Genomic DNA, 19,963 nt, shown 5'->3' on the forward strand with positions numbered 1-19,963 from the left:
TACCACCATATGGAAGTTGGGCAAGACTTGGTTTATTAATTCTATTTTTTGTAACCATAACCATATTCCTATGTGTTAAGCATCATTACTGTGTAGAATTTCCATAAAAGGTTGTAATTTTCTCATCACATTTCTGCTATAAAGCTAACCACAGAGATTGCGCGTGAGTGACTGTCCTGCTTTCCATCTGCAGTTATTATATTATTTTCCTATGAACTGCCACAGAGTTTGAAATTTGGCAAACTTTTTTTGGGACCTTAATTAACAACATAACAAGTAGGGCTAACACAGAAAAAAACAGAATACTTCATATGCTATAATGATAGAAAGCCAGCATACAACAGACTCAATGTCTAATATCTACCCAAATGTAATCTCTATCCCTTCCTGATAGTATGGTGTATCACAGGGACTGTAGTCTCTATAAGATACCGTGGGGTTGATTTACTGATAGAGCTGAAAAACAAAACTGATGTTCACTTCAGAAAGTGTATGTTCTCGTTGCAAAGTGAGTGTCAGTTAAAAGGTAAAGATGTGGTCACTTTTGAATGAACAACCGCTATTCCTCAAAATAATCAACCCCACTACATTGGATTTTTTTATTGTAAAAATGAGCTCTGCGAACATCTGCAGGCTAGTCATTGAATTCAGGAGGAAGTTCCCAATTTAAATATTATAACATTTAAAGGGAACATTTCAGGTTTTTACAATTTTTTAAAATCTTTTTAGTTACTGTATATGTGAATTTAATCACCCTAACCAAGCAGGCAAGGTGACACTGGGGGAGATTTACTAAAACTGGTTCACTCAGAATCTGGTGCAGTTGCTCATGGTAGCCAATTGGCTTCTAACCTCAGCTTGTTCAATTAAGCTTTGGCAATAAAACAAGGAAGCGGATTGGTTTCTATGAAGAAGTGAACCTACTTTTGCACTCTCCAGCTTTAGTAAATAAATTCCTCTCTCTAGAATGAACATCCTGACCCCCATATACTTACATAACCTGTGCTATCTCCCAGCTACTTGCTCCTCTGTAGCTGCTGTTGAGTTTTGCTGTGCCAACAACCCAGGGAACTGGTGATGCCACTATCCTGCTCATGTAACAGATATCAGACCTAGACATTGATTGCTAAGCCTGGGCACTGACTCAGGGGATCGGGTCACATGCTCCCCCATGCACAAAGTGCTGGGTTATGTTGCTGGATGTAGAGGAGCAAAGAGCTGTGAAGAAGCTCAGATGAGGTAAGTATATGAGGGTTGGGGAATACCTTTTCAGAGACAAAGTCACTTTGCTCTACATGGACAAGGTAACAGTGCCTGTTTAAAACCACTTCAGTACCAGCCTGTAATTCCTTTATTACCAGTCCATTTTTAAGTTTTCAGTGCTGGTACATTTTCACTGGCAATTACTCCATCATGCAGCACTGTATCCAGTTAATTGTTTAAATCATTTTTTGACACAGATTTATTTATTTCAGGTACTTATATAGTGCTGTCAATTTATGCAGTGCTTTACATACAGTTGTGACCAAAATTATTCAACCCCCAATGCTGTAAAGGGGTTTAGGGACTATAGTGTACATTTGGAATTGTATTCAGAATCAAATCCTACAAGGACGTTGTAACTACCCAAATGCAACTAAAATGACATCAATTGTTTATGTAATACAGTAGTAAATGGTTCTTATGTGGTTTCTTCATTGCCACAATTATTCAACCCCTTAAAGACTACCACTCTGAAGAACAGAGGTTCATACAGGTGCTTTCCATCAGGTATTGAAAACACCTGTGGATGTCACCGAGCAGCAATCAAGCATAATAAGCACCAATTAGGCAGCTTTAAAATGACTGTGATACTCAGCTCCTTCTAGACATTTACTGGTGTGGTTACAAACATGGTGAAGGCAAGAGAATGGTCCAGGAAGACAAGAGAAGAGGTGATTTCTCTTCACAGGAAGGGCAATGGCTATAAGAAGATTGCAAAGATGTTAAACATACCAAGAGACACCTTAGGAAGCATCATTCGCAAATTCAAGGCAAAGGGCACTGTTGAAACGCTACCTGGTCGTGGCAGAAAGAAGATGCTGACTTCGACTGCTGTGCGCTACCTGAAGCGTAGAGTGGAGAGAAGTCCCCGTGTGACTGCTGAGGAACTGAGAAAAGATTTGTCAGATGTGGGTACAGAAGTTTCAGCCCAGACAATAAGACGCACACTGCGTAATGAAGGCCTCCGTGCCAGAACTCCCAGGCGTACCCCCTTGCTGTCTCCAAAGAATAAGAAGAGTCGACTGCAGTATGCCAAAAGCCATGTGGACAAACCACAAAAGTTGTGGGATAGTGTTCTGTGGACTGATGAAACAAAATTAGAACTGTTTGGGCCCATGGATCAACGCTATGTTTGGAGGAGGAAGAACAAGGCCTATGATGAAAAGAACACCTTGCCTACTGTGAAGCATGGTGGAGGGTCAATCATGCTTTGGGGCTGTTTTGCTTCTGCAGGTACAGGGAAGCTTCAGCGTGTGCAAGGTACCATGAATTCTCTTCAGTACCAGGAGATATTGGATGGAAACGTGATGCAGTCCGTCACACACCTGAGGCTTGGGAGACGTTGGACCTTTCAACAGGACAATGATCCCAAGCATACCTCCAAGTCCACTAGAGCATGGTTGCAGAGGAAAGGCTGGAACATTTTGGAGTGGCCATCGCAGTCACCAGACTTAAATCCGATTGAGAACCTCTGGTGGGACTTAAAGAAAGCAGTTGCAGTGCGCAAGCCTAAGAATGTGACTGAACTGGAGGCCTTTGCCCATGAAGAATGGGCGAAGATACCCGTAGATCGCTGCAAGACACTTGTGTCAAGCTATGCTTCACGTTTAAAAGCTGTTATAACTGTAAAAGGATGCTGTACTAAGTACTAAGATTGAATGTCACTTGGGGGTTGAATAAAACTGATAATGCTGTGAGCACAGAAAAGACATTTGTGGTTATTTCATTATAACTGTTATGTTATATTTGTCTGACCTACAAGTGCCTCTTTAATGTAAATGTAAGCAAGATGACTGAATGATCAAAAGCAATGTCAAACTGGCCAAAACACTCAATTTCAGTGGGGGTTGAATAATTTTGGTCACAACTGTATATATTGTACATTCACATCAGTCCCTAACCCTCAAGGGGTGTACAATATAAGGTCCCTAACTTACATTCATACATACACATACCAGGGTCAATTTAGACAGGATCCAATTAACATACCAGCATGTCTTTGGAGTGTGGGAGAAAACCAGAGTACCCAGAGGAAACCCACACAAGCACAGGGAGAACATGCAAACTCCAGGCAGGTGGTGCCATGGTTGCGATTCGAACCAGGGACCCTAGTACAGCTAGGCATAAATGCTAACCATTTAGCCACTGTGCTGCCCAGATAGACCTTTCTTGTGGTGGTATTTAACCATTAGCCGCCCGGCCAATGGCCGTTTGGCGGCTTGAAATGTGCTCCTGTATTCCGGGTGCACGCCATTTGGCGTGCTCCCGCACATGCGTGGTTTGCGCGGTTGCAGAGCGACGCAGCAGTGCGATCTGTCACCGCCCGTGCACCTCGGACACGGCCGATGACAGATCCGAGTACCGGCTCCCGTTGCCGGTACCATGTGACCTGCTTTGACCAATCACAGCAGGTCACATAACAGTTGTATACAATGGATGGCTTCATTCATGATGCCATCCATTGTATACTAGTGCCTAGCTGTGAATGGTCACAGCTAATCACATGCACATGTCATGTGATTAGCTGTGACCAAATCACAGCTAAGCACAAAAAAAAAAGAAAAAAAAAAAGCTGAATGAATCGATTTCATTCAGGTAAATGCTTGCTTATAGCAAAGTAATTCTTTGCTATAAGCAAATTGTGTAAAAAAAAAAAAAAAAAAATACTGATCACTTCCCCAAAGTAGTACAGTGTTACTATGGTAACATTGTACTATTTTGGACATAGTAAAATATGAAAAAAAATCTTAAAAAAAATAAAAAAAAATGTAATAAAAAATTAAATATAATAAAAAAAAAAAAAAAAAAAAAATATATATATATTTTTTTCATACTGTCACCAGTCAGTGTCGCTGTTCACCACCATGCCAGTTATATGATGATGCTGTACTGCACTGGTGACAGTATGTAAAAAAAAAAAATAGTGAAAATAATTTTTTTAATTTTTTAATTTTCCGAAAAATTATGACAAAAAAATACAACTTCAAAAAACTCGCCATGCCTCTTATGAAGTACGTCGGACTGTCTACTCTGCAAAAAGGGGTCATTTGGGGGATATCTGTGCTGTTCTGACATTCTTGGACCTCAAGATATTAGATTGGCTGTCAGTACTTCAGGATTGATCAATATTCAGATCTATACCATAGTTTGTGAACTCTATAACTTTCCTACAAACTAAAAAATACATCCTAATTTGGGTTATTTTCACCAAAGACATGTAGCAGAATACATCTCGGCCTAAATTTATGAAGAACAATTATTTATTTGTAAACTTTTATAACAGAAACAAAGAAAAATGTGTTTTTTTTTCAAAATTTTTGGTCTTTTTTTGTTAATTTAGCAAAAAATAAAAACCCCAGCGGTGATTAAATACCACCAAAAGGAAGCTCTAGTTGTGTGAAGAAAATTATAAAATTTTAGTTTGGGTACAATGTTGTATGACCGCGCAAAGTGTCATTCAAAGTGTGAGAGAGCTGAAACCTGAAAAATGGCCTGGGCAGGAAGGTGTAAAATTGCACGGTATTGAAACAGTTAATAACCAATGTTTTTTATTTTTTCCTGTAGAACACATTTTGAAAAAAACATGCTTCTTTTACTTTCTGTATAAATATATAAAAAAAAAAATCCAGGACTGTACAAAACCATCCAAATTACCCATTTTTTTGGAAGTAGACAACCCAAGGTGATCTCATATTTTCCACAAAATTTTGGAAATTATAGGACATGCTGGTATTTAATGGGTTGAAGCATGGAGCATGATAATGGTGCACACAATACATTAAATGGAGAGGTCGAACACAGAGGGAGGAGCAGGAATAACAGCGGAGGTGAGAGAATAATGTGCAGGTCATACAGAAATTGAATGCAGATCAGATGCATAGGGGGTGAAAGTGTTAAAAAAATCCCATAATCAACCTCCTTCTTACCCTGATTATGCTGCAGCTGTTGATCTCAAACTAATAAATGGTTTGTTCATTCATTCCTAAGTTCTTTCTTTGTGCCTTTCCTCCATTGTAAGAAAAAGGGGTGGGATCTCAGATGTAAACACTATACTGTTTACATTGCAACTTATGGCTCCCACTGCTCTCAGAGTCTCCAGTAAGACTAGGAAGAGAGAGCAGTGGCACTGCCAGTAGAACAGCCTGAATCAGTGAGAGGTGACAAGTAAGTGTTTCAGGGTCGGGGGGGGGGGGAGGGGGCTAGGACATTTAGGGAAGCATTTTTTACCTTAATGCAATTTAAAAACTGTTTAGGTTTAGAACCACTTTAACTCAGTGTTATATTATGGTGGTTCACCTTCTCTTAACATTCATTGCCTAGTGTAAGCCAAATTGAAGCCAGAAGTCTCTCCCCTAATATGAAAGCTTTAGAAATCAACTTTAAAAATTTGGGGGAAAACTCTTGGCATTATGAACACCTGAGACACTTACTTCTTCAATGAGTAAAGCTTTATCATCACATGAGATAATAAGGTAGACTTGTCACTTTACTTATGCATGTATCGTTTTATTATCTATTTGTAAACCAAATCAGGCCCATGGACCTGTGTTATCATAGTCTTCTTTTATTTCAATCATTTTTCTTTGAGAAATGGCAAGAATATGGAAAATATATATAGTGCACAAGATGCCATCGGGAAAATAAAAGTTCTTTTGACATTAGAATGAGATATGGGAAGGATGTGTCAGCTACAGGCTGAATTGTGTGATGAATCAAAACACGTCTCTGTGGTTGGTATAATGAAAGGCTGGGATTTGTAACCAAATATTGGAAGAATTAAAAAGCTTCCTTTCACAGCTTTTAGGTTGCTTTCACATCCCAAACCCATGTTAAAGCCCTAGGCAAACAACCTCTGCTGACAGCCTGACAGCTAAGGAACAGCTTCTTTTGCTGCTCATTTTTGTTCCCTAAGGCACATATACATCAAGAGACTTAAACTGAAGCCCTGCTGAAAAACTGTCTCGGATACACTTTGTTTCAGTTTGTGTGCATTTATTGCATCTACAGCTCTGGACACACAAGCTATTCTCTCTTCAGGTTAGCCACTTCACAGTGTTAATCATTTGAATGCTAACATTTGTCTTTTTTAGGCACTTAAGGAGAATGCATGTTCTTTTCAGTTTTTTTTTTGTTTGTTTTTTAACATATGCTTGTAGACAGGTCAACTTGGTGCAAATTATCATAACTAATGTGTGTTTATTAAAAAATATTTTTAGTTATATATTTACATAACTGCAGCCATATTTGCTCTTTGTATACTCAGGCTCTACTTGTTGCTCTGAATGGCTGCACACCTTTTTTTCACAAGGCATATCTATGAGCAGGCTCAGACTGGGACAAAAAATAAGCCTGGGCATTTTGGACTGAGCAGCCCAAAGCCCGGGGACCATTTCCTCGGAGCCCAGTGGTGAAACGCCAGGGCTTGGTCACAAGAGCGACCTTTGAGACCCTGGTAGTTCCGCCACTAGTGTCAGTAGGTTTTTTTTTTTTAATTTCTTACAGTTTTATATATATACATTTTTTTACATTTTTTTGAGGGAAAGAAAGAGGGAAATAAAAGAGGGAACGAAAGGAGGAAAAGAAGGAAAGATAGAGGGAAAGTAAAGAGGGAAAGAAAGAAAGGAGGGAAAGAAAGAAAGAGAAAGAAAGAAAGAAAGAAAGAAAGAAAGAAAGAAAGAAAGAAAGAAAAGAGGGAAAGGAAAAGAGGGAAAGAAAGGAGGGAAAGAACGAAAGAAAGAAAGAGAGAGAGAAAGAAAGAAAGAAAGAAGTGAAAGAAGGAAAGAAAGAGGGCAAGAAGGAAAGAAAGAAGGGAAAAGAAGGAAAGAAAGGAGGGAAAAGAGGGAGAAAGAAAGAAAGAAAGAAAGAAAGAAAGAAAGAAAGAAAGAGGGAGGGAAAGAAAGGAGGGAAAGAAGGAAATAAAGGAGGGAAAAGAAGGAAAGAAAGGAGGGAAAAGAGGGAGAAAGAAAGAAAGAAAGAAAGGAAGGAAGGAAGGAAAGAAGGAAAGAAAGAAAGAGGGAAAGAAAGGAGGGAAAGAAGGAAAGAAAGAAGGAAAGAAAGAAATAAAGAAAGAAAGAAAGAGGGAAAGAAAAGAGGGAAAGAAAAGAAAGAAAGAAAGAAAGAAAGAAAGAAAGAAAGGAGGGAAAGAAGGGGGGAAAGCAGGAAGGAGGGAAAGAAAAAGAAGGAAGGAGGAAACCAGGAGACAGAGGAAGAGAGAGAAGGAAAGAAAGAGAGAAAGAAAGAAAGAAAGAAAGAAAGAAAGAAAGGAGAGAAACAGGAGACAGAGAGAGAGAGAGAGAGAGAGAATGCCTGGGCAAATGCCTGGTGTGCCCTATGTCCAGTCCAGGCCTGTCTATGAGTCAGTGTTCTGCATGTGTGGTTGATATCCTGTCATAAAAACCAAAGTCAACCATTTAGAGAAAATTAATAAACACACATTTTTCCAGGAAAAAAAAATGTCCATTTATGTATTTATTTATTTATTTTTTGTCATAGGAGCCTGCAAAGAAATGGAATTCCAAGCTCCTGCAAACTTATCCTCCAGCTCTATACCTATACAGATGCACAGACTGTCACTACAACACGTTTCCCCACTGGAAGATTTCCCCTTTATTTCTGTTCCAGTCAGGGGCGGACTGACATCTCATGGAGCCCCCGGGCAATAGGGGATCATGGGGCCCCTGTGTCCTTGCCCAAACTCAAAAAAGCCTATGAAAAAGGTACCAGGGGCATCTCATGGGGCCCCCTACTGACCCCGGCAGGAGTTTCCAAATGGTCAGTCCTCCCCTGGTTCCAGTGACCACTCAAAAGTTTGGGTTTTTCATTATTTTAAGACTCAGCTACAATGGTTACCAAACTGATAGAGAGGTTGAATTTATCCAGCGAGGATACAGACAGCAACAGAAATCTGCCAAGGGTTGTTAACCCCCTCCCCACTCTATCCAAAATATAAAAATTGGCTTTAGCTAATGTAAATTCTGAAGTGATTTAACATATTTGCTTACTAACAACACATTATACTTTCCTGTTACTTTAAAATATATGAGGTTTGGCAAGATCAATATTTCCTAGGTAATCTAAAGGCTTGGCATACAAATTAAAATATTTTACTATCCTTTCTTTTTTTTTTTCAGAAGAAAGAAAATCATTGCAAGTATACAGCGCAACCTATATAGACAGGCAAAACCTTATATGTGACATTATAGAGAAATACTCACATGTGTACAGCCTATCCTGCTAGATAATACAGTCAAGTTCTTGACCATACTGCCGCAACAAGATAGACGGGAAAAACAAACACCCCAGCCAGCTGATTGATAAAGGGGAGATCATCACTCTTCTTACACTTTCCTCCTGTCCTGCGCACTGTTATCACATGTGCACAACAGTGGAGCCTGATTGGTTCATTGTGCTGGCTTTCTCTCTCCTTGTCTCAAAGCTCCTGTACAGGGGATTATAGGAAGATGACATCAAGACAAATCAGGATGATTGCGCTAAAACAGTTATATATACATTCTTACTTTTATTACATAACTGATTTTTTTCCCATTTGTCTAAGGGCCCACAAAAGGTTAATTTTTGCTACTGAATTTTGTGTGTAACTAAGTCTTGTTTTTTTTTTTTTTTAACATAGTCGTGGTTTTGACCTATTTTTGATGAAGGCATAGACAAATCTAAACTGATCAAGTGACCACCATAAAATAAATGAGCGCTCCCACAGAACCACATTGACAATGTGATATGTTTGTTTATTTCTTTGTTTACAACATTCAGCAGCCACTTCCATCAAAGACATCCGATCAATAAAACCATATCCGTGGGAGGAAATGAGTAATAATAAATCTAAACAACATCAATATGTCAGTGAGTTACTATGATATGTTTAATGATTTAATTGCTCTGAAAGTAGACCTACATACTCTGCACTGGTCTTATTTTTTTCTAATGTTGCTGATTCACTTATGGAAAACTTTAATGGAAACATTTTTCTAAGGGGACATTATATTTTATCTTTAGATTTATTCAGTCATTTGTTCAGCCGTCGTAATAAGAAAAAATAATGGTGCCAACTTTGTCATGTTTTTTTGCTGTCTAATATGGCTGGGAAGACAAATTCATGCCAAGCCTGCAGATATCAATAAAAAATGTAGGTCTTAAATTTGCACCAATAATGTTACATTATAGCTTATTTTACTTCACAACATATACTATACTATATAATAGTAGCTTTGGTACTTATTGAAACAAGTCTTTGTAAGGTTGAATACCAATTTAAAAGAATTTGCATTAGGCATAAAACTATAAAATAAAGCATAAACAAGAAGGGGCATTAAACAGATATATCATAGATTGTCATTATTCTGATGTGGAAAGAGAATAAATAGATACATTTTCCCTTTGAAATATAGTATATACAGTAGATATACTGTATGTATATCTACTGTATATACAGTATATATATATATATACACTGTATATATATAATTTTTTTTTTCTTCCTGCTTTTAGATGGGGTGATGTTAGTGTCTCTAGTGTGTGCAGATTTTACATTGCATTGACGTTCACCATTGTCTATCTTTCGGGTTTCTGATGCCGGGAGGTGGGGCAGGGTTTAGGGTCATGTGACCGCCCTGATCGGCTGTCATGGCAGTCACATGATCGGAAAGGTCCCGATCGCAAGGAGAGATCGGGACCTTTCCATGGGACACCGACACATGTGCTGGGAGTGCGCAGGGCGCACGCTGTCAGCACATGTTTGTTTACAAATGGTACGCAAATATGCGGCTGCTCGGCATCAAGGCCCAGCCACCGAGAGGGCGCATATTTGCATGCGCTCGGCGTGAAGAGGTTAAGCAAACCTATTTAAAGTGTATATCTTAATATTACAAAAACAAAACTAATCCAGTACATCTCTTACTTGTACATTTCCTAGTGTTTTGATTCCCTAAAACCCGCTGCAAGTACAGAAAAATACCTGTTGATCCTGCCAGAAATGCAGTGTGTGCTACATTAAAAAGCCCACCTTCCAGCCCCCCTCTCACCTCTCCACTGTATTATGGAGATGAGGAGTTCTGTAGTTCAAATCAGGAGGAAGCAGCTTGGGGTAACAACACTATAGCATAGGTCTGAGGAACATATCAGGAGAGACTTCAGGAACTTAAGAAGTACAGTCTGGAGGAAAGAAAGTAAAGGGTCTCCCCTTTCCTTTCTTTCCTCCAGACTGTGCTTAGTAAGAAACCTATAAATGCATCAAGGAGGTGAATATAGTTCAGGAGGGCAGGATCTCCAATATGAATCTAAGACCAAGAACACAGGGACATGACCTCATAATAGCAGAAGGAAAGTTCAAAACTAATCTTAGAAAGTATTACATTTTGAAAGAGTAGTTGATGCTTGGAATAGACTTCCAGTAAAGGTAGTGAGCCAGTCAACAGTAGATGGATTCAAACATGCATGGGACAAATGTCTATAAGCAAAGATCTATACTCAGTAAAGATGAAAATAAATAAATAAAGAAAGAAAAAAAACAAAGAACCCCCACCAAAAAAACCCCAACTATTTAAAAATATTTAAAAACATATATAAATATCTATAAATGCAGTTCAATAAGCATTGTCACTCAAAAAATGTGTTGCTGAGAGGATTACTTGGTGAAAATAAGAGGGGAAAAAAGAAAACAAGCATAGGTAACCTGCAGATCTCAGCACAGGTAAGCTGCAGTATTTTACATTTAATATATATTATATATAATGAAAAATCCCACATCAGTAAAGTAATTTTTTTTGGCTATTTTTTATTTTAACCATGTTATCCAGTGCATGGTAATGTACAGTATATGCACAGTCTGTAAAGGTGTTAAATGTTTTATATCCCATTGCTTTAACAATTCCATCTATAATCAGTAAAACCTTAAACTGACAGGATTTGAGGATTTATTTTTTATTTTTTTCCAAAAACGTAAGTGATTCTATGACCTTCAGAAAGAAATTGATGCTATGTTGCACCTATAATTACTTTGGCCCAGATGCTACTGCTGTCCTAAATGTCCTTAATGGGCTATCAGTCACTATAGATTAAGGGGCAGATTTAGCAATGCTAAGTGAACTCATGCATGTGAGCTTGCCAAAATCTGTTGTAATGTGATATGCACTTTCTCTCTCTTTTCAGCTTGTATATCCAAGACATTATTTAGGCCTGTTTGCTAAAGGGTGCTGGATTGTTTAAAAAAAGTTTTTGCCATAAGCAGCAGTAATGACACAACTCATGGTTCAATAGTATACTGTACTTCATTGACCGGTAATCAATACATAACAGTTACTAGTAATAAAAGATTATTATTGTATCCATTCAGCATTAATTCCATTATTATATATAAGCTTCGAACATTATATGCATTCTGTACAATGGGCTATACCTTGTACACTCCAGATTGCTGCACCTTGCATGTTTTTTTGTACATTACATACTTCAGACCATTGCACTCTGTACAAAATGTTGTAAATTAAATTTTTTTCACCAATGAACTCTATATGCCGTGCTGTTTAGTACATACTCCTGACTGATGTACTGTGTATTACTTGGTATACAGAACAAACTAGGATCAGTTGTATTCTGTACAAACAGCTGTATGGAAAGTCGTACAGATGGCTGCAATCTACATATTATGCTGTACAATATGTACTTCAGACCATTGTATTATGTAAACCATGCATATCGCAGATCACTACACACTCTGCAATGTTTTGTATGTTATGTAGCTCCCTCCTAGTTAGCCAGGGGTAGCTAGCTAATTATTTTTTGATAGAAGACTGAGTAGCAGTCTGATTGATAGTCAGAGGGGCCAGTTTCAGGTCAGGGCTGAGAGGCTCTGCAGATAAGCCCACTGATACCTTCCCCTGATCTAGAGACCTAAAGAAGTCTCTAGAACTCAGTGGGCAGGGTTGAGAACGGACTTATCTGCATACTTAGAGGATCCCGACCAATCACCAGGCTGGAGGCTTGGCATGGGGTTGGGACAGCCTTTAAGTATGTTTGAGTCTGCTCAGCAGCAGGAGAGTTTGGGTGGAAGATAGAGTGAGAGGAAGAGATGCAGGAGCCGGGGAGAGTGCCCAGTGGGAAGGGGCCTACCTACAGGCATGGTCATGGACAAGAGGATTGCTCAGCCTCACCAGTCCCCAGAGGGAGGAGTCATCAAAGGAGCCAGCCCAGCAGAAGGCCTAAAGGCAGGCTTCTACATAAACTAGCTCTCACAGGAAGGAGAGTGTAATCCTACACCCCCTGGGCCAGCTAAGGCAATAAGAGCACTCTGGTGGGAAACTTGATTAGCTCCTTACCTGAGATTGTTCATCTGAAAGTGGCAGGCCATGAATCCCCTTGTATAAGGATTCTTCCAGACAGCTTGATAAAGAAGAGGATTTGTCTGGGGTATGGGGTGGTACAGCAGGGGCGGACTGACCATTTGGAAACTCGGGCACTGCCCGAGGACCCGGGGTCAGTAGGGGGCCCCATGAGATGCCCCTGGTACCTTTTTCATAGGCTTTTTTCAGTTTGGGCAAAGACACAGGGGCCCCATGATCCCCTATTGCCCGGGGGCCCCATGAGTTGTCAGTCCGCCCCTGGCTCTCCCAGAAGAATTTTGCTGTGTAAAGATTTGTATATAGTTGCCAAGACATTGTCCTCAGTTTACTGTTTCTTGGGCATCCCATGCATCCCTCAACCCCATCCAAATTTATTACCCCTAATAAAAACAAGTTCATGGACTGTTTACTGTCTCTGGAATGCAAGTCTGTGAAAAAATCTTTAGCTACTCCTAAGGGGGTAGTGCTACAGTTACATACAGCAGACCACTGCGGTGTGTATGGTCTGCTTTGTATTACACAAACTGGAAACCTGTGTTCTATATATTATGCTATAAATTACATGCTTTAGGTCACTGCAATCTGTACACTTTGCTATACACTACTTACTCCAAATGTAATGTACTTGAGACCACTGAGTTCTGTATACTGTGTTTTTATATTGACAGCTCTAGAAAATTTTCCAGGAATTCTATTTAAATTTTATCATGAATGCATAGAATGTTAAAATGTAAACTCACCCCCAACTCTTTTCTTATCCCCTCTTAATGTTTTCAATAGGTTATTCTCAATAAATATATAAAAGCACTCAGCAAATCCAGTGTTCTGTTGTAATCTGTTGCTCCACTGCTGCAAATTCAGTCCCACACTGCCATCTTCCTTTCTTATGACATCTGGACCCGGCTTTCTCCTCCTGGTTCTTGCAGTTGGCCTGCTGATGACACAGCTACAGGTCCTTCCTCCAGCGCTGTGGAAGCTGACGAGTCCTGGGATATGTTATGTGGATATACCATGAGGCTTAAGAAGCAGGGTTCAGGTAATTCCTGCCTAGACGAGAATGGAGGCAGGGGATGGGGTGGGCTGTAAATGAAGGAAAAATGTTAATAAATACAAACAAAGTAGTTTTTTTTGTTGGATTGTTGGAGTGGGATTAGGTACAGTGATGTAAAGTGGTATTTTTGTGTAAAGGGCTGCTTTAAAATGACTGTAAGGGAATACTTAAAACAAAGTCATACTTATCTGTTCCATGCAATGGTTTTGTACGGAGCAGTCCCAATCCACCTCTTCTCAGGTCCCCCACTGGCACTCCTGGCTCTGCGCTGAGTACCTCTATAGACACACAGTTCAGCTGGGCCCCGCTCCTCACTCCCACTTCTCACTGGCTGTGATTGACAGCAGCAGGAGGCAATGGCTAAGAGGTCTCTGAGCCAATGAGTTGGGAGAGAGCCAAGAGAGCTGCTGCTCATGTGCACATTGCTGGATCATGATCAGGCACACGTGGGTATAAAGGGGGCATGCATGTAAAGGATTTTTTACCTTAATGCATAAAGTGCATTAACCTCCCTGGCAGTCTAAATATGTCAGTATTTCTGTGCTCAAAGCAGTACATTATTTTCAATGGAAATTTGTTTTTTTTTTCTATTGTAGGCCTGTAATTAGCAGGAATAACTCACTGAAATCTGTCCGAACAAGAGTCTAGTAAACAGCCCGGGTATGATAAAATTTTAAACACGAAATCATAAATTATAATATAATAAATAATCTTAAAAAATAATAATATAATAATAAATTTAATTCAATAATGTAATCAAACCAAAAACACTGAAATTTGAAATAGAGTGCCAAGTTCGCACATCACTGAGCAAAGTCGTAAAATCGTTTTCAGTGTCTGATGACGAATTTTCCCAGGAATCATTATCACTCAATTCTGCAAGTGGTTCTAATTTACTATCGCTGTTCTCTAATTGGTCTAAAACCGCTTTTGACCTAAAGGGACGCTTTTTGGACGTCATGGATGTTTCTCAGTTTCCAGCCAGAAAGAACAGTAAAAATGCAGGCAGGGCACAGGACAAAGCACTAGGGACAAAATGTATGTGAAATTGTTTGATACAGTAATGGAATACTATCAATTTTTAGTGTATTGAGTGAATGTACAATTTTGACATTTTTGAATTTCCCACTGGTTCCGTCCCCTGTGCGTCCCGTACTTCCTGACGCTCGCAGGGAACGGAACCCAGAAGACAGATGCCGGCATCGGCCGGAGGACATGGCCGGAGTCACTGCAGGGGGGACATCACGGGAGCGCAGGACAAGGTAAGTGAAACAGGGATCTCTGGAGAAGCGCTGCAGTGTATTCCCGAGTGTAGCTCGGGGTTACTGCTTCTGGTACTGAAAGTTAACCCCGAGCTACACTTAGGAATACCACCAGGGGGGTTAAGGTAAAAACCTTTTGACTTTAGAATCACTCTAATGAGTTGAGTGAGCCTTGTATGGCAAGACCATAAATGAAGCTCTGGATGAAACTGATAATCTCAGTGATTAATTAGCTTCCACTCAGATTGGCATTAGTTTGTGAATTAAAGTAGAACTATAGGCAATTCTTTCCATTTTAGATGGAGCAAGGGAAGGTTGTAACCCCTGTCAGATTTTTTCTTGCCATTTGTATCCCATTGCTGCAATTTCCATATACTTCCTGTCCCAGAGCTAAACAGGAAGTGATAGGAAATCCCTGCAAATTAAAGGAATTCCCAGGTCACGAGCACTAGGGTCCCCGATGGAAGATTTCCCCTCTATTACTTTTCTGGGGACAACCCAAAATGTAAGATTTTCTTTCACTTTCAATGATAATGGTAAGCAGGATAAATAGAGATAGTGAATCTCCCTAATGGGGGCGCAGACAGCAATACAAGCTGACAAGCATTCTAATCCATCTCCAATCTATCAAAAAGAAAAAAAAAGTTTTGCCTTTAGCCATAAATGAATAAATTACACAGCGCACATGCAATGTTTCTTGGATAGTGTAAGCAATTGACTGATTACCTTTACTTGCTTTCCTGGAATTTCAATATGTACTTGTAAACCCAAACTGTTTGATTTATCCATGTAATGTTATACAGTCATGCTTAACAATAACATATTGATGATTGATGACACACTAATCCAATATTCCTGAAATAAGGTGACACCAGATATGTAGACAAACTAATCTCTTAAGTGAAGTTTTAAAGTAAAATGGTGAATGATCAAGAGGAATGTTTAATTAGCGAATGCTCACAAAAGAAAACCACTTTGTAAATCTGTTGAAGTGACCTCTTGGCTCTTCACTTAGCACAGGGTACTAACTCTTTACACAAAGAACATACTTACCATTCAGACAAAAGAACACCTCCATGTCCATGTTTTTTTTTCGTTTAGGAAAGATTAAAACAGATAAGATCTCCATCCCAGTAAGAGAGATAAATGCTTGACCAGGCTCTCAAGAGGCAGACAGGACAATAGAATCTGCTCAACAATACATAATGGTCAGAATGAAAAAAGTGTGTTTACACATAATCATGAGAGCAAGGCACTATAGGGTCAATGGAATGTTGTTTATGAGAATGGGTCTTCCCTCAGTACTGGCCTTAAATGATATGATGCAAGGAGAAAAGCACTTAGAAATAAATCTACCTACCCACTTTAAAAGAGAAGTATGACCAAATCATACTTCTTTTCTGGATCACAGGAGTGCACTTACTTATACTCTCCTATAACCCAGGATCATCTGACAGCAGGCTAAAGCCCACTGTTGGCTGATGACTGAGGTCACAGAGCCAGCCACGATTCTGGAAGCATCCCGGCAATAAGGTCGGGATCCACCCAGATGCCTAATTGGCAGCTGGCTCAGCCTCTCAGCATGCTGCTGAGAGCCTGAGCCAGTTGCTTCCTCCCTCCATAGTCCTGTGCAGGGGCAGACTGACCATTTGGAAACTTGGGCACTGCCCGAGGGCCTGGGGTCAGTGGGGGGCCCCATGAGATGCCTCTGGTACCTTTTCCTTAGGCTTTTTTGAGTTTGGGCAAGGACACAGGGGCCCCATGATCCCCTATTGCCCAGTGGCCCCATGAGTTGTCAGTCCGCCCCTGGTCCTGTGACATACAAACCAAAGACCTCCTAGGTAATTGTTTGTTTTAGTGTATGTGAAATGCAGAGCCGACACTTAAAGTTTAATCTGCTTATTCCTGGGTCTCTGTGCTTTTCTATGCAATGCAGGCAGATTTTATCTGGTGGAAAGGGCCAGCAGGGTACTGTTCATAACACTATAAAAACATCACATCACCCTACCTTAGTACTTCTTACAAGAGCCCTCAGCCCTGATGCAAGCAGTTGACTGGTTCTTGGGAGACATTATTCAAATATCAAAATTTTTTTTTTCATGGATGTCAGTCTGGAGGAGTGGGCGTTTCTGAGAATGCTGCATGTGTAAGCAGACAACCCTAGGTAATGCCCTAAAATAATGTCAAACTTCCATGTAAGAAATTAATTACAATGAATGAAAGGGATAATGTTGGATGTCCTCCATCCAGGAATTGAGGAATTGGGCTCCATCAGTCTTCTTGCTGTTTCTAATGCACACTGTGGAAAGCCTAGAGTACCTGAGTTGTATCTTGTGTATGAAGAGCAATGGGTCCTGTTTTTAGCACTGTATGTCAGTTTTAATGAAGGGATTTATAACCACAAATATGCCTTTGCATCTTTTAAGATAAAGGTTTTCTGAATTATTATTTGATTTAAATTTCTGTACCTACAGTTGTGGCCAAAATTATTCAACCCCCACTGAAATTGAGTGTTTTGGCCAGTTTGACATTGCTTTTGATCATTCAGTCATCTTGCTTACATTTACATTAAAGAGGCACTTGTAGGTCAGACAAATATAACATAACAGTTATAATGAAATAACCACAAATGTCTTTTCTGTGCTCACAGCATTATCAGTTTTATTCAACCCCCAAGTGACATTCAATCTTAGTACTTAGTACAGCATCCTTTTACAGTTATAACAGCTTTTAAACGTGAAGCATAGCTTGACACAAGTGTCTTGCAGCGATCTACGGGTATCTTCGCCCATTCTTCATGGGCAAAGGCCTCCAGTTCAGTCACATTCTTAGGCTTGCGCACTGCAACTGCTTTCTTTAAGTCCCACCAGAGGTTCTCAATCGGATTTAAGTCTGGTGACTGCGATGGCCACTCCAAAATGTTCCAGCCTTTCCTCTGCAACCATGCTCTAGTGGACTTGGAGGTATGCTTGGGATCATTGTCCTGTTGAAAGGTCCAACGTCTCCCAAGCCTCAGGTGTGTGACGGACTGCATCACGTTTCCATCCAATATCTCCTGGTACTGAAGAGAATTCATGGTACCTTGCACACGCTGAAGCTTCCCTGTACCTGCAGAAGCAAAACAGCCCCAAAGCATGATTGACCCTCCACCATGCTTCACAGTAGGCAAGGTGTTCTTTTCATCATAGGCCTTGTTCTTCCTCCTCCAAACATAGCGTTGATCCATGGGCCCAAACAGTTCTAATTTTGTTTCATCAGTCCACAGAACACTATCCCACAACTTTTGTGGTTTGTCCACATGGCTTTTGGCATACTGCAGTCGACTCTTCTTATTCTTTGGAGACAGCAAGGGGGTACGCCTGGGAGTTCTGGCACGGAGGCCTTCATTACGCAGTGTGCGTCTTATTGTCTGGGCTGAAACTTCTGTACCCACATCTGACAAATCTTTTCTCAGTTCCTCAGCAGTCACACGGGGACTTCTCTCCACTCTACGCTTCAGGTAGCGCACAGCAGTCGAAGTCAGCATCTTCTTTCTGCCACGACCAGGTAGCGTTTCAACAGTGCCCTTTGCCTTGAATTTGCGAATGATGCTTCCTAAGGTGTCTCTTGGTATGTTTAACATCTTTGCAATCTTCTTATAGCCATTGCCCTTCCTGTGAAGAGAAATCACCTCTTCTCTTGTCTTCCTGGACCATTCTCTTGCCTTCACCATGTTTGTAACCACACCAGTAAATGTCTAGAAGGAGCTGAGTATCACAGTCATTTTAAAGCTGCCTAATTGGTGCTTATTATGCTTGATTGCTGCTCGGTGACATCCACAGGTGTTTTCAATACCTGATGGAAAGCACCTGTATGAACCTCTGTTCTTCAGAGTGGTAGTCTTTAAGGGGTTGAATAATTGTGGCAATGAAGAAACCACATAAGAACCATTTACTACTGTATTACATAAACAATTGATGTCATTTTAGTTGCATTTGGGTAGTTACAACGTCCTTGTAGGATTTGATTCTGAATACAATTCCAAATGTACACTATAGTCCCTAAACCCCTTTACAGCATTGGGGGTTGAATAATTTTGGCCACAACTGTATATATGCTTGCCTTTTCAGCTACGTTCACATTTCAAATCTAGGTTTTTGTCCCTGTCTGTAAATCCAATAGGGAAAACTCCCTTACTTTCTGTTTTGAAGAAACAAGCAAACACGGAACAAGATAGAAACTGATAGGCCATTCTTCCTAAAGTGAGAGGATACCCTACCTTGGAACCTGAAAACAGTTGTCCGAGGTATGACTTCTTTATTTCTGTCTGAGTGAAAGTCTCCAGGAGGAAGTGAGGGCAAATCCTCCAGTGGATAAAGTGACACTGATATTAACCTGGCACAGTTTCTTACACTTTTTTACACTAGCCAAAACTACAAAACATTTTAACACTAGCTAGTACTATAAAACACTATCATAGGAGTTGACGTTTTTAAAGCTTTTACAAGGTTTTTACAATATTTTTAGATTTTGACATGTACCAATAAAAAAATACAGACTTTAAAATTCACTTATGTCGGCAAGAACCATATGTGTCATCATATAGAATTTAATGGTTTCCCCCATTTTTTCTGCGCACTGTTATAAATGTTTATCAAGCCTATATATGTACACATACAAAAAATCTGTAGTTAAAATATAATAACACATATTTAGCCTCAAAATTCTACAAAGATTGAAATATGAGACGTGTAAGGTCATTGAATCATTTCCATTGGGGTTATCATTGCCCAGCATTGTTACAAAATGTATTCAGTCCTCCTAACCAAGGGAGCTTTCATTTGACAGTAAAGTGATACATCAATGGGGTGTCAGCTATATGAAACAGATGAAGATCCATGGCCCCATGGTTTAAGGGGCTTTGACTGTGTTAGTAACCTAGAGAGTACTCATTGCTAAACTTTTGAATTGTGAAGGGATGAGTGTCTTACTGCTGGAAGAAATGAGGGGATCTCTCTTCTTTAGATCTGTGGATGTGGCTGGTCACCAATTCA

The sequence above is a fragment of the Staurois parvus genome, unplaced genomic scaffold (assembly GCF_062004578.1).
Source record: "Staurois parvus isolate SC_StPar_1 unplaced genomic scaffold, SC_StPar_1.0 ptg000090l, whole genome shotgun sequence".
In the NCBI taxonomy this organism is placed as follows: Eukaryota; Metazoa; Chordata; class Amphibia; order Anura; family Ranidae; genus Staurois; species Staurois parvus.